This window comes from Globicephala melas, chromosome 6, assembly GCF_963455315.2.
Source record: "Globicephala melas chromosome 6, mGloMel1.2, whole genome shotgun sequence".
Taxonomy (NCBI): domain Eukaryota; kingdom Metazoa; phylum Chordata; class Mammalia; order Artiodactyla; family Delphinidae; genus Globicephala; species Globicephala melas.
Window position 1 is genome coordinate 4140869 of NC_083319.1, and position 14149 is coordinate 4155017.

A 14149-nucleotide genomic window follows, 5' to 3' on the forward strand; every position below is an offset into this window, starting at 1 on the left:
GATTCTTGTCTCTGTCCATTGTCATGGGCACTCAGCTGCTTCTTAATAAGACCAGCAGCTATCTGAGGGGAAGGATCCTGTGGAATCCTGTCTCAGCAGACGACAGGCACAGACTGACCCCAGTAAGGCTGGCCTGTGCTGTGCTGGGTGTGCTGCAGGGTTCAGCCTCTGGTCCCAGCATCAGCTGGTGTCGGCTCTGTGACCTTGGGTACATTTATGGCCTTGGCTTAGAATGGCCACAGAATGCAGCAAGCGGGAGCTGAGCTGAGCCCACCCGTCCTGGGGACGAGAGGATGGACCAGGTGGTCTTTGCCCTGGGGGTGAGCCCAACGGTGACCCTCCTACCACCACCACCACCAATCCTCCTCTGTCTCCTGGCGCCGGAAAGGCACCCATCGCGGTCCTGCTGCGACTCAGTCATTCAGGGAGACTGGGGAGCTCTGTCCAAGCCCAGGAGCTGCAGGCAGCTGAGGTGGAGGGAGCCCCGCCCTGCCTGCCCCTCGCGGACGGCACTCCGTGCGGGCCGACCCCACCTCCCAGGCGCCCGTGCTCCGCGGGAGGCAGCAATTCGCCACACGGTGGCGCTCCTGCCTACTTTTCCTTTAGCAAAAACTAGCCCGAAAACTCTATCCATCTTTCTATCTATCCATCCATCCATCATCCATCTATCTAATTACTGCTTAAATTACAAGAATGAAATATGATCAGAGTAGAAAGAAGAAAATAAAATATGCTCCTCCATCCTGACGTGTATCCTTTTAATTTCCCTCCCTCTCTCCCTGCCTCTTCCCCCCTCCCTTTCTCTCCCTCTCCTTCCTCTCCCCCTCTCTCCAGTCTCCCTCTCCCCACACATACATATGTGTGTATAATGTTTTCGATTCAAACAAATCTTTATTGGCCCTTTGCTCTTGGGTACCACACAGGCATTATCTCCCTCGGTCTGTGAGCTCAACCCTCCCATCCTCCTGCCTCCAGGAATCTCGAGATGGGGACGGGCAGCTTCCTGGTGGAAGACCACGGCGTGAGGTTCTGGGGTGCCTTCACTTCACAAGATGGTTGGTTCGCCTAGAGGAGCACGACAGGAAAGAGGGGCTTCGAGAAATCAGGGAAGGCAGGGAAGCAGGGGGTACAAGAGAGGAGCCTTCAAGGGCCAGCGTTCCTGCTTGATGCCTCCCAGCATCCCCGGGAGGGGCATCAGACAGAGCGCTGGGACCCTGTCAAGTAGCTCATCTGCTCTTTCTACCCCACAGCGACTTCATGAAACCCTCTGGCAGGAGGCAGCCCTTCATAATGGAGACTGGTGTTTTATTGCCTCCCATCTAGATGATTCATGTATGTTTTGTTTTGTTGTTGTTGTTGCTGTTTTTGCGGTACGCGGGCCTCTCACTGTTGTGGCCTCTCCGGTTGTGGAGCACAGGCTCCGGACGCGCAGGCTCAGCGGCCGTGGCTCACGGGCCCAGCCGCTCCGCGGCATGTGGGATCTTCCCGGACCGGGGCACGCACCCGCGTCCCCTGCATCGGCAGGCGGACTCTCGACCACTGCGCCACCAGGGAAGCCCTCATATATGTTTTATAAAACATAAATCCCCGGTGGCAATTAACAGAGCGGATAACGTCGGATTCTCCAGAGTCACTTGGGGGCAATGGGTGCATCGTGCCTGTACTCAGACCTGGGCTTGCTCCTGGCCTTGACACACACCCGCTGCAGACCACAGGCAGACATTAGTCTCCCCGAGCCTCAGACTTGCCGTCTCTAAAACAGGGCTAAGATAAAGCTTCCCTTGGAGCTGTAGGTAGCAAATGAGATAATACATGCAAAACATTTTATAAACGCTAAAATGCTTTAAATGTGTAAGTTATCACATCTCACCAGAAATATTCAGCTGTGGAACTCTGCCCTCTCTTTCATGGGCTAGTCCAGAAGCCTTAGCTGCTGAGGGCAAACAAGCAAACAGGGCGCGTCAGCCTGATTCCTACCAGGTGGGCTGTGCTAATTTACATGGCAGGCTGGTTATTAATGAAACACACGGCATCTGGTTACTGCGCCATAAACTCCCGGTGACTTCCGCGCCTGTGTTCTCTGGATACTCACAGGAAGCCCTCGCGAGGCTGCAGGCACAGGGGAAGGAATGAGAGTCTCGTGAACATTCACCCATGCCAGAGAGGGTGCAGGGCCGTCACAAGCCTCGCCTCTTTTAGTCCCAGGTAGCATTTTGTCACTTGGAAGTAATGACCAAATGATGGGAAACCAAGCACCACCCCCCAGGTGCAGCTGGTACCACAGCCAAGTCCACACAGTGATACGTGGGGGCATCTGCCTGAGCAACCAGGGCAAGGACCCCACCTCCTATTCCCCAGGGTTTCTCCAGCACCATGCCTGGCACATCCCAGGATCGGTAAGCTTGTGACGCATGGATGCTAGTTTGTATTCTTCCCAACAAGCACTGCGTGTGGGGGTGGGGGGCGGTTCACTAGCCAGCCTGAGGAGGGTGAAAATCCCCCAGTGGGTCCTCACCTCCTCGGTCAAGCCCCATCAGGTAGCCCCAGGGAGCGGTGGCCTTGCTGCCTGCGTAGTTTCAGCCATCAGAGGAGTTTTCTGTGGCTGTTGAGCGGGGAGAGGCCCTCTCTCCCCCGATATCCTACGTGCGTCAGGGGGCTTTGGGCCTGGGGCATGGCTTCAGTCTCCAGACCGAGGAAACAAAGCCTCAAAGGAACCCATAAAGAAGTGAGAGCCGAGGAAAGACATTCAGGACGACATACACCTCTCTGCAGAGAACTCGAAATACAAACCCATCTGGGAAAGAGCAGTCTATCTCAAGGCTGATCAGCATTAGAAGTGACCTGCAGGGGGCGCTGCCTTCCAGCTTCTAGGATTTGCACTCAATTTACATTTATTTTGCCTGTACCTTCAGAGGTTTTCAAATTACCATTTTATCACTGTCCCCTGAAGGGTGAGCATTTTTCTCTTCCGGTTGTTTCTTATCTACCCAAGAGCATGTAGGGAGGTCTCCTTCTCTGAAGAAAAGAATGTAGAAGCTGGGGAGAGGGTGAGGACATAGCAGTCTTGTGACTACAGCTGGTACATCCTTGAAAGGTGGTCTCTCCACGCGTTTCTGCAAGATGAGTGCTTTGCAGTTTAAAAGGACACGTGTCATAAGCTCATTTGGAAAGCAGGAAAGAATCCTTTACAAATCACCCCACCCAGATCCAGCCATTCCTCTCCTGGGTGTGCACCTGAAGCATCGAAGTGGGGACTCAAAGAGATACCCGTATGCCCGTCTTCCCAGCAGCGGTATTCACAACAGCCAAGCGCGGGAGGCTACCCAGGGTCTATCGACAAATGAATAAGCAAACAAAATAGAGTACATCTGTGCAATGGAATATTCAGCCTTAAAAAGGAAGCGAATTCTGACACGTGCTACAACACAGATGAACCTTGAAGACATTCTGTTAAGTACAATAAGCCAATCACAGAAAGATAAATACTTTATTCCACTTACACGAGGTATCTGGAGAAGTCAACATCACAGAGACAGAAAGTAGAATAGTGGCTGCTAGAAGCTGTGGGTGAGGGATGAGTTATTTAATAGGTACGGCGTTTCTGTTTCGCAAGATGAAAACGTCCTGGAGATGGATGGGGGTGATGGCTGCACAGCAATGGGAATGTGCTTAATGCCCCCGAACCGTACACTTAAACATGGTTAAGATGGCAAATGTCATGTGATGCGCAGTTTACCAAAGTTAAAAACAAACGTCTGCCCAATCCTTCATTTTCACAGACACAGAGAGTGAGAGTGAAGCCCGGAGTATCTCACCATCTCGTGATGAGGATCTCAGATTTCCCTTCGCTGCGCAGTCCAATTATTATTTTCTGATCTTCACGTATTTTTGCAAGTTTTTATTATGAAAAATTTCCAAAAAGAAAGCAAGTGAAACATGTCTGATGAACACCTATATATCCCTCACTGTTATTCAACAAGTTATCATTTGCCAACTGTGCTTTATGTCTCTATATGCATATATATGTACATATAAATGTGTTTCGTTTTGATAAAACACTTTGAAGATGTATTGCAGACATCATGACACTTCACCCATAAATACTTGAGCATGTATCTCCTAAAAACAGATATTCTTATATCATCATGTAACTGTCATTATCACACCTAAGAAAACTGTCAATAATTTCCTAGTATCATTGCATATTCATTTCAGACTCACATTTTTTTTTTTTTTGCAATCTCCCCCCATTTTCTCGTAGAGTGGCTCTTTTAGAATCAAGATCATGCCAAGTTTCAAGCATTGCGTTTGCCTGTTTCTTTAGCCTCCTTTATGATAGAACAGCGCCCCCTACCCCTTTCTTTTGACATTGATCCCCCCCAAACCCCCACCCCCTCAAAAGAGCTCAGGCCAGCCTGGTAGAAGGGTCTGCTTTCCGGATTTGTCTGATTGTTTCCTTGAGGTGCCGTCTAACCTGTTCCTCCATCCCATGTATACTGGACGTTAGGGCCAAGGCTTGATGCAGTTCAGCTGAGATGTCTTGGGCAAGGATATTTCTCAGGTGATGCTGTGTGCGCCACAGCATTGGCGGTACCTAATGTCAGGTTGTCCCACCTTAGTGATGCTAAGTTTGGTCACTGGGTTAAAGAGGTGACAGCCAGCTCTCTCCATCATAAAGGTGAGGTGAGAAGCAGGTTGTCGAGTAGGACTTTGTCGTCATGCAAGCATCCTGTTCCCCACAGCTTCTCCTAATGGGTTCAGCTTCCACCGCTGAATCAACTGTTTCATTGATGGTTGCAAAATGGTGATCCTTCTAATTCTTTCACTCCTTCCACATTTATTAACTGTTTTTTTTTTTTTCTGTAAAGATGAGCTTTCCCTCATTAATTGTGGATGAGCCAGAGTTCTTCCAAATATCAGGGTGTAAATGATTCATCTTTTCTTTTTAATTGCTGATTTCCATAATAAGGTGTTGGCATAATTGGATTTTTAAAATTTTCTCTCTCCTTTTCCCCCCTTAATTCTGAGTATCACTATGAACTCATGGATTTGTATTTTTTCAATGATTTACATTACATTCCAAAGATTCCTTTTTATGGTCAGTGTATTAGCTTCTGAGGGCTGCTTTAGCAATCGACCACAACTGGGTGGCTTATGCAGCAGAAGTGTATTCTCTCTCAGTTCTGGAGGCCGGAAGTCTGAAATCAATTACATCTCTTGTTCTGTGAACTGTTCATGTCTTTTGCCCTCTTTTTCTAGGAAATAAGTGAGTTAAAAAAAGACGTTAAGGAATTCTCTCTATATTAGGAGGCTTATTTGTGAAATAAGTTGCAAATATTTTGTCTCAGCTTATTTGTTTTGTCTTTGCTTGTTTTCTTCTTGCCTTACAAAAGGAGTTTTGTTTTGTTTTGTTTTTTACTTTGTTTTGGAGGTCGTCTGATTCATCAGCCATTTCTTCTTTTGCTTCTGACTTTTCAGCCATTTTCGGAAAGGTTTTCTTCACTTTTTTTTTTTAACGTTTCTATCGGAGTATAATTGCTTTACAATGGTGTGTTAGTTTCTGCTTTATAACAAAGTGAATCAGTTATACATATACATCTCCCCATATCTCTTCCCTCTTGCGTCTCCCTCCCTCCCACCCTCCCTATCCCACCCTTTCACTCTTGATTACAGAAAATTCGCCTGTGTTGTTTTCTTCTAGCACTTTTATGGTTCCACTTTTGACACCTAAGAGCTCTGATCCCTTTGGAGTTTTTTCCTGATTACAGGGTGTGAAGTAGGGATCCAGATTTATCTTTTCCAAATAGTCCCTGCATATTCTTCAAGGGGGTCCAGCTAAAATAAAACCTCTGGTTGTGAATGCTTCTGCTTTGGGGAAGGGGACGGTCTCATGATGGCCAGGAAACTCTTTTTTCTCTTTTTTTTTTTTTTTTTTTTTTTGCGGTACGTGGGCCTCTCACTGTTGTGGCCTCTCCCGTTGCGGAGCACAGGCTCCGGACACGCAGGCTCAGTGGCCATGGCTCACGGGCCCAGCCGCTCTGCGGCATGTGGGATCTTCCCGGACCGGGGCACGAACTCGCGTTCCCTGCATCGGCAGACGGACTGTCAACCACTGCGCCACCAGGGAAGCCCCAGGAAACTCTTAAACATGGAGAACACTGCGTACTGTGGTCCTACACATCATACTGCAAGGGGTGTACAGAGATGTGCTTGGGGATTTGGGTGAGGAAGTGGCCTGCCAAGGAGACAGATAGCCCAGGATTTCAAAGTTACTTTGGTAAGCATGAAAGTCAAGATTGAGCCTTTGTCAACATTCAACAGACAACTTCCGCCTCTTCTCTCCTCAACTCTCAAACCTTCAGAGGATCCTCCTTGCCTCCAGATACAGTTCAGGCTTATTTCCTTTTTTATTTCACATTTTTATTGGAGTATAATTGCTTTACAATGGTGTGTTAGTTTCTGCTGTATAACAAAGTGAATCAGCTATATGTATACATATATCCTCATATCTCCTCCCTCTCACGCCTCCCTCCCACCCTCCCTATCCCACCCCTCTAGGTGGTCACAGAGCACCGAGCTGATCTCCCTGTGCTATGCGGCTGCTTCCCACTAGCTGTCTATTTTACATTTGGTAGCGTATCTATATCCATCAGTCTTCGTTATTTTTTTCAGCTCGGGACCCTCCATGCCTTGCCTTTCTTATCTCCTGTTTCATGTATATCTTAAATCTGACAATTTATCAGCCAATGAGCCTTACGTGGTCTTACGTCCATGCCTTTATTCAAGCTGGGTCTTCCTCCTGAAAAGCCCACCTGCCTCAACACCATTTATCAGACTTCTGATTAAACTGGAAGCAAAGTTCAAACATCATCCCCACCAATAAGTTGCCCTCATCGTTCCAAGTGCAGCCACTTTGCAAAGTGGTTCTGGGCTGGACCTGACTCTGAGTCACACTGCGGTGGGTCCCCCTTCCGTCTCATCTGCTGGACTCCATGCACCTTAAAAGCAGGTGTAGGGGATTGACAAGTGTTCTCTCCCCACCCCCAATTCACACCCACCGAGAACCTCAGAATGTGACCTTATTTGGAAATAGGGTCTTTGCAGATGTAATTCAGTTCAGATGAAGTCATACTGAATTGATGTGGGCCCTAAACCCAATGACTGGTGTTCTTTCTTTCTTTGTTTCTTTCTTTGCTGTGTCACGTGGCTTGTGGGATCTTAGTTCCCTGACCAGGGACTGACCCTGGGGCCGCGACAGTGAAACCGCCAAGTCCTAACCACTGAGCCACCAGGGAATTCCCCATGACTGGTGTTCTTATAAAAAGAAAGGACACGCAGTGACACATACAGAGAAGTGTGTCGCCTCTCTGCTGTCACCTCTTTAACCCAGTGACCAAATTTAGGCCATGTGAAAACACACAGGGAGAGAGACGGCCACGCACAGAGGGAAGCAGAGAGTAGAGGGACGCAGTTGCAAGCCAAGAACATCAAAGACGGCTGGCAACCCCCAGAAGGTAGGAGAGGGCACGGGACATTCCCCATCACAGACCCCAGAAGGGACCAGCCCGGCTGACCCTTTGATTGCAGACTTTTGGCGTCCAGAACTTAGAGAGAACGCACTTCTGTGGTTTAAAGCCACGCAGTCTGTGTACTTTGTCACAGCAGCCTGAGGACACTCACGCATCAGGGAACAGTAATGACGATACTCATAGGTGCCCACACTTTGGCATGCGCTCTGATAGGCATTTACATGAGTCTCTCACTGGACCGTCCTAGTGACCCTCTGAGTTGGGTATTTAAGGTTATTGGTGGCATCCCCACGTCCGGGTATAGAAACTGAAGTTTGGTTACTCACCCAGGGCACACTGCCAAGTTGTAGAACCAGGATCCCAACTCAGCCTTACTCCCTCTGTCCTCCCCAGATGCTGGTTCGCGCACTGCACACCTGTGGCCGCCATGCCAACTGTCCTTTATGAGTAAGGGCTGGAAAAGGCATTCTTGAACAAAACCACAGAAACCCAAATTATAAGTCAAAAAAGGAGGAGTTGATTACATCAAAATTAATGTCTCTTTTCCAGCAAAGTACAATATAGTTAATAGGAAGATAACAGGTGGGGGAAGACACTTGAAATATCTATAGTCAGCAAAGGACACATTTCCGTGTGTTGCAATCCTGCAAAGCAACAAGGAAAAGATAGTAACTCCTGAGAGAAAAATGGTCAAAAGATAAGAACTGACCATTTATGGAGGATGAAACCCACAAGACTGACAAGAATATTAAAAAATGCTCCATCTCATTAAGAGAGAGGTAAGTTAAAACAAGAATGGGTCACTATAGCCCTATTATACTTTACAATTAAGAGTGTTGGCAGGGATGTGGGCATTTTTGTAGACTTCTAGTGAGACTGTAGCCTGGGGCAGCTGTCCTGGAGAACAGTTGGGTGGTGTTTCTTAAAAGTAAGTCTGTGTAAAAATTTTGGAGGTGATGGATATGTTTAGTACCTGGGCTGTGGTGATGGTACCACAGGTGCATGCCATGTCCAAAGTCATCAAGATATAACATTAATCTTTTGTGTATCAATTATACCCCTGTAAAGCTAATTTTTTTTTCTCTAAAAACAACAGAGTAAGTCCATGCATAGTCTATGATCCACCAGTTTTAGTCCTAGTTACGTATCCCAAAGAAATTCTCAGCTGGACGCGTACGGGAACAAGTAGTGAAGTTTATCACAGTGTTGTTTCTGGTGGCACTATGGGTGTTGCTCCCTGGGAGAGTGGAGAGCAGATCAGGGCAGATCCACATCATTGAATCATCGTCAGCAGTTAGAAGCTACCGGCCGCACGTATACAGGGCAAGGAACATGAAGCTTCAAGACATAAAGTTGAGTGGGGAAAAAAGTAAGAAGCAGATCGCCATTGATGACATAATCCATTCAACTAAGTTAGAAATATATGCATATATTTATACACATATGTGTCCATTCGGACACAGTGCTAGACAGCAAGGGCACAATGACAGGACTGGAGCGGCCAGGGCTGCTGAGAGTCTCGGGGGCTACTGCCAGGAGCTTGGAGTCCACCCTCCAGTAAATGTGTGACCCCTGAAAGCAAGGGGCTGCCACACAGAAAGCTGAAGCAAGAGAACTACTCAAATGGATGAACTTATGACATAGAAAAGGACATATTTTTGACTAGTGGTGTCCTTCCAAAGGCCTTCAAATCTCATTGCATCTGGAAGGTCTTTTGTTTGTGAGGGACAGAAACCCAACTGAAACTAACAACAGCGGAAATAGTTTTTGCCTCATGGAACTCGGAGGACCAGGGTGAAGCTGGCATCAGGGACTCCGGAGTTTGAGGGGGTAGCAACCTACATTTCTCTTTCCATCTCCGTCTCTCTTTGTCTCTGTTTCTCTGTGTCTTTTCCATCTTTTGGCTGGACTCCTCACAGCGTTTGGTGTAGGTGAGGGAGAGGGGGAGGGTCACAGCTTTCTCATCCCAGTTTAGTGACCCCAGAGGAAAGACAACATCTCTTTCAGCATCCATGTATACAGACTCAGGGAAGCACCCTGATTGGCCCAACTTGGGTCACATGTCCAACTGTACCAAGCCCTTTGGCTGGATGCCCAGGACCTTGGATTGGCTAGACCTGGTCCAGGTGCCTGTGGCCTGAGGGTGATGCTGTGGTTGTCCCCAGGAAGGGGAGGGGGAGCTGCTGCACAGATGAATGCCTCACACACATCAAGTGGGTGCCACCTGCCTCCAAGGGCTCACCCCTTCTGTCTTCTGTCACACTCATATAGGCTGGACATGATGGTTGGAGAAAGCCCGGTCAGGAAGCCCCTGCCATGGGGAGGCTCCAGGGTGGTACGTGGAAGGTAGTGGTCTGATTAACGTCTATTTAGCCAATGACAAAAATCAACTCCAGAAAAGCAGAAAATAGCAAGGCAGCCCCTGGGGAGTGGACGGAGACAGTGGCAGGGCTGCCTCTGCCTTTCTTCCCAGCTTCTTCTCACAGCCCCTGGTGGTCCATATTGAGAGAATTACCATTCTTCTTCCAGACACTGTATAAACAGTAACAGCGTGGTTATGGCCCCCTTGAGGTCCAGGAGCTGATGAGGCTCCTGTATCATTGCTCCCTTCCATGGAGGAGAGCATTCCAGCAGGATGAGATCACGGAGCCCAGGAAGATTGTGGGTGGGGAAAGGGGGTTCCTGGGCTGGAGCTCTGGAGCAGTGCCCATCCCCCGACTCCATCCCTTAACCTAACTCTCCCACTCACTGGTGGTCTCAGAATGTCCCTGAGTTCCTGCCATGGTGCTAACGCAAAGGCAGGAATCTGTTCCTGAACCCAGACCACCCCACCCCTTCTCCCCCAAACTTTCCATCTCTGGGCCCCGAGCCGACTATGTTGGGTAACTACACGGAAGTCAGCACTGGGTGGCCTGACTCCAGGCAGTGGCTGCATGCTGACTGTGAGTGCAGTTAACAAATTAACAAAACTAACATTTATTGACATAGGTTCTATGCTGGTTACATCTTAACGTCTCATTGAATCCACCCCATTAGGTAAGCATTATTATTACCCCTATGCTGCAGATGAGGAAACTAAGGCTCACCCAGTCCGCACGATGGCAGAAACCTGCCTTCACGCTCGTCTGTTTGAATCACGACCTCTTGGCTTCCCCCAGCTGCCTCCATGGTGTGTTAGGCTGGTGGAATTTCCAGGTCAATGCTCACCTCCCCCAGAAGCCAGAATGATTATACAGGATGTGCACGGCTCAAGGGTCCCCAGGAGGAGTGTGGGTGCGGGTAGGTGGGTAGAGGCCAAAATACAGCCCGGGCTCTGCTCACGTGGGCTATGGGCCCAGAAGGAGTGCCTTTTTTTTTTAATTCTCACAAAGGCAACCCACGGACTAACAGTAGCCGACCCCCCTGGGCCTCTTGGAATTCTGACACAACCCAACGTGCTAGCGACTCACACAGCAGGCCCCTTAAGCCATATGCCGCCTTGCCTCGTGACCCAACTAGTTCCCATGACCAAACGTGTTATTTCCATAACTCCCCCGGCCCGGCAGGCCCTTGCTTCTTTTAGTTCTTTTCTTTCCAAACTTTAGTTCTTTTCTTCCCAAACACCTCTCCCATTCCTATTTCATGAAACCTACCTTTCTTTTAAAACCCGGCGGGATGCTCACTCTTTCAGAAAGCCTTTCAGACACCACAGCTCAACTGCGGCCTCTCTCAGGCTGCTTTGCACCAGTCACAGCGTCTGCTATACCCTGCCTCTGATAAGGGCCATCATCCTTCAAGCATTCACTCGGCGCGGGTCGCCGTGCTAAACACTCTCCATACTTTTTCTCCCTGAATCCTCACTTCACTCCTGTTCTTATACCCATTTCACAGAGGAAGAAACTGAGGCTCAAGGGCCTTCAAGACTTGCCCAAGTTTACACTGCTAGGAAGCAGCGGAGCAGGAACTGAACTGAGGGGTTCTGCTTTTAAAGCTGCCTGCTCTGATCAGGGTGGTTTTCCATAGACGTCGCGACCAGGTCTGAAACGCCAGCAATCTGAGGGTAGAAGCCACCGTGGGTCTCCGTAGGCCCAGAAGTGGGCTTCTGTAAATACTCCTTGAAGGAAAGAAGGCTGCCCTGGTGCAGCTTTTCTCTTTCCGCAGATGAGCTGCCACTCCTCCAAGGCTCCACAGCAGACCCTTCGCCCACAGGGGCCCTACGGGCTCTTCGGGAAACATGAACGCAGCTCTGCGGCCGGGCACACGGAGACCCTGGAAGGGGCACCCGGGTCTGCGAGCGGAGAAGGAACCTCCGGAAGGCGTGTGGCACTCCAACCACACCCAGCCGGGCCAACTTGTTTACGCCTCTTGCCCGGCCTGGCCCGGCCCGCCGCCCCGCCCCTCGCTCTCTCGCGTAGCTCCTCCCGCCGCGCCGGCCCTTCTTTTTGCCTCCTTCGCAGTCACAAGACCTCTCAGCGGCTCCCTTTCGGAATCCTTCCGCCCGTCCCCGCCCCCCTACCTTACAAACTCTCCTTGGTTCTTTCTCGACTGGTTAGCATCATCAGTAATGAGCAGAACTTCCCCTTCCTTCCAAAGGTGCTGCCGACCGCGGTCATCTGTCGTCGGGTTCGACGGGGTGGGGGGCGAGACCCTGCTGGGACTCTTTTTCGTGGCGGAGGCTGCAGCGGCCGCGGACATTTCACGACGAGGGGGGAGGTGCTGTACGTCCAAGATGGCGGCGCCCTGTAGGCTGGAGGAGCTGTGAGGTAAACAGCTGAGGGGGAGGAGACCGTGTGTGAGGATGAGGGTGTCGCCCCCTCCCTTTCATGGGGGCTTCTCAGGGCAGTCCTGGCACCATGGCCTCAGTCTGGGAGGCCCTGTGGGGCTGGGGCAAGGGGCTCTCTTGCCGGAGAAGGGACTCCGGGAAGGAGGGTTCGGAGAGCTTTCCCCTCCCTCTTATTACGCTCTATCTCCGGCGGGGCCCGGCCAGGCTGGCGGGTCTCTGGGGAGGAGAGGCGGCCCCGGCCGGCACGTCGCCCCTCTTCGGCGACGGAGGGGACGGCTGCACCCCCGCATCGCGGAGCCGAGGGCAGGGGTGAGGTGGGCCTGGTCGCCAGCCCCTCGCTGGGTGGGGTGACAGGTTCCCGCGGGGTGCGGAGAGCGGGGGAGAGACCCTCGGCTGGGGGGCGGGGCCAGGCGGTGGGGCTGGCCCCCGGGCTTGTTGAGAGGGGTCAGGGGTTGGGGGGGCGGGGGATGAATGGAGGCTGCCTGTGGGCATCAAGGACCCGCCTGGACTGGGTGTCTCCGCTGAAATTTGCATGACCGAGCGCGTCGCTCCGGGTGTGCTCGTGGGTATTTAATCGACGGTGAAAGACAGTTGCTTTCGAGTCAGCAGAGGTGATTCTTAAGAGACAGCTATTTGCAGAGCCACTCCTAGACGCTCATTCATTCATTTGAGGAACTGGAGGGTGAAGAGCCCGCAGTCAGAGAGCCCTTTGAGAATGAAAGCTGTTTCTTTGTGTTTCCTTTGCAAGAGTTTTGCTTCGGATTTGGGGGTGTGGGGGGAGGCTTTGGAGGGGGCGCGGTCCTCTCGACAACAGCAGCTTGTTTATGGGGCGCTCGCTGTGCAAGTGCTTTGCACTCATCCTCTCCTGTAGCCCTCGAGACAAAGGGGAAAGGCAGCCACTCTTAATGCCTCCATTTCTCAGATGAAGAAACTGAGGCCCCGAGAGATGAGGGTCCCTTGCCCAAGGTCACCCCTCTAGGATTATGTGAGCCAGGACTGGAACTGGGGTCTGACTGCCTCCCAGACTGTGCTCCTGTCTCTATTTGTACACCTATGACTCTCTCATTTATCTCTTATTTGATCAAAGCTGGCCCGTCATTCTAAGTAGGTGATTAGAATTAATCAGTTGGCCGAGGTCTGTGCATAAGTGCCTGTGTGTGTGTGTGTGTGTGTGTGTGTGTGTGTGTGTCTTTAATTTTGAGGAGGGACACCCTTGCTTATATACCTTAGCTTTTGTTGGGGGTGGCAGGGTTGTGCCTGTAAACATGTTAGTCTAAATTACGCCGGAAAGTATTTGATGTTTTCATAAAACTCACGCGTTTACTGCAGAAAGAAGTCGTGCTAAAATCCTTGCTGGGTTTTTTTTATAGAAAGCATGGAAATAGCCCTTCATTTTACATAGTGTAAGCTGTAAAAGTACTAAAATAGAATAATACTCTTCTGAGATCCATCGGTTTATAATTTGGGGATCAACTTGGAGTCGTCTGAATTCACACGTGCCGGCAAAGTGGAGCTGTAAATTTCGAGAAGCGTCATAAAACCAACCCTTGTGGGAGCCCTTGATTTACAGAGCAACCACCTGTGATTCTTAAGTTGCCCGTTCCTGAGTAAACCTGGAACATGCACGTGTGAAAACTGATGTAGGGTCGAGCGGGGAAATGCACCTTTAACAGTCACGCATCGGGCCAATGAGGTGCCTCAGAAACACTGACAGATTCTTTGCTATTTCTCTGGGGAGTCACAGGTTCTCCCTCTAACCACCTGGTGTAAACTTAAGGGGTATTTATAGAGGGTGTCAATGGAAACTATCCTCTTACCAAACTATATATCTTACCCAGACGCTCTTACGTCACGTGCA

General features: G+C 50.1%; 1 protein-coding gene across 3 annotated transcripts in view; it reads left to right on the forward strand.

The window, feature by feature from the left end:
• Positions 1–12153: 12153 nt before the first annotated feature.
• TSC1 (TSC complex subunit 1) overlaps positions 12154–14149 on the forward strand; it is a 48953-nt gene continuing 46957 nt past the window's right edge. The window contains exon 1 of one of the 3 annotated variants that reach the window (XM_060300244.1): positions 12154–12271. The gene's annotated coding sequence lies outside the window, so the exon portion shown is untranslated. The remainder of the gene's footprint in view (positions 12272–14149) is intronic. The other 2 variants (XM_030838448.2, XM_060300245.1) reach the window with 2 other exon arrangements.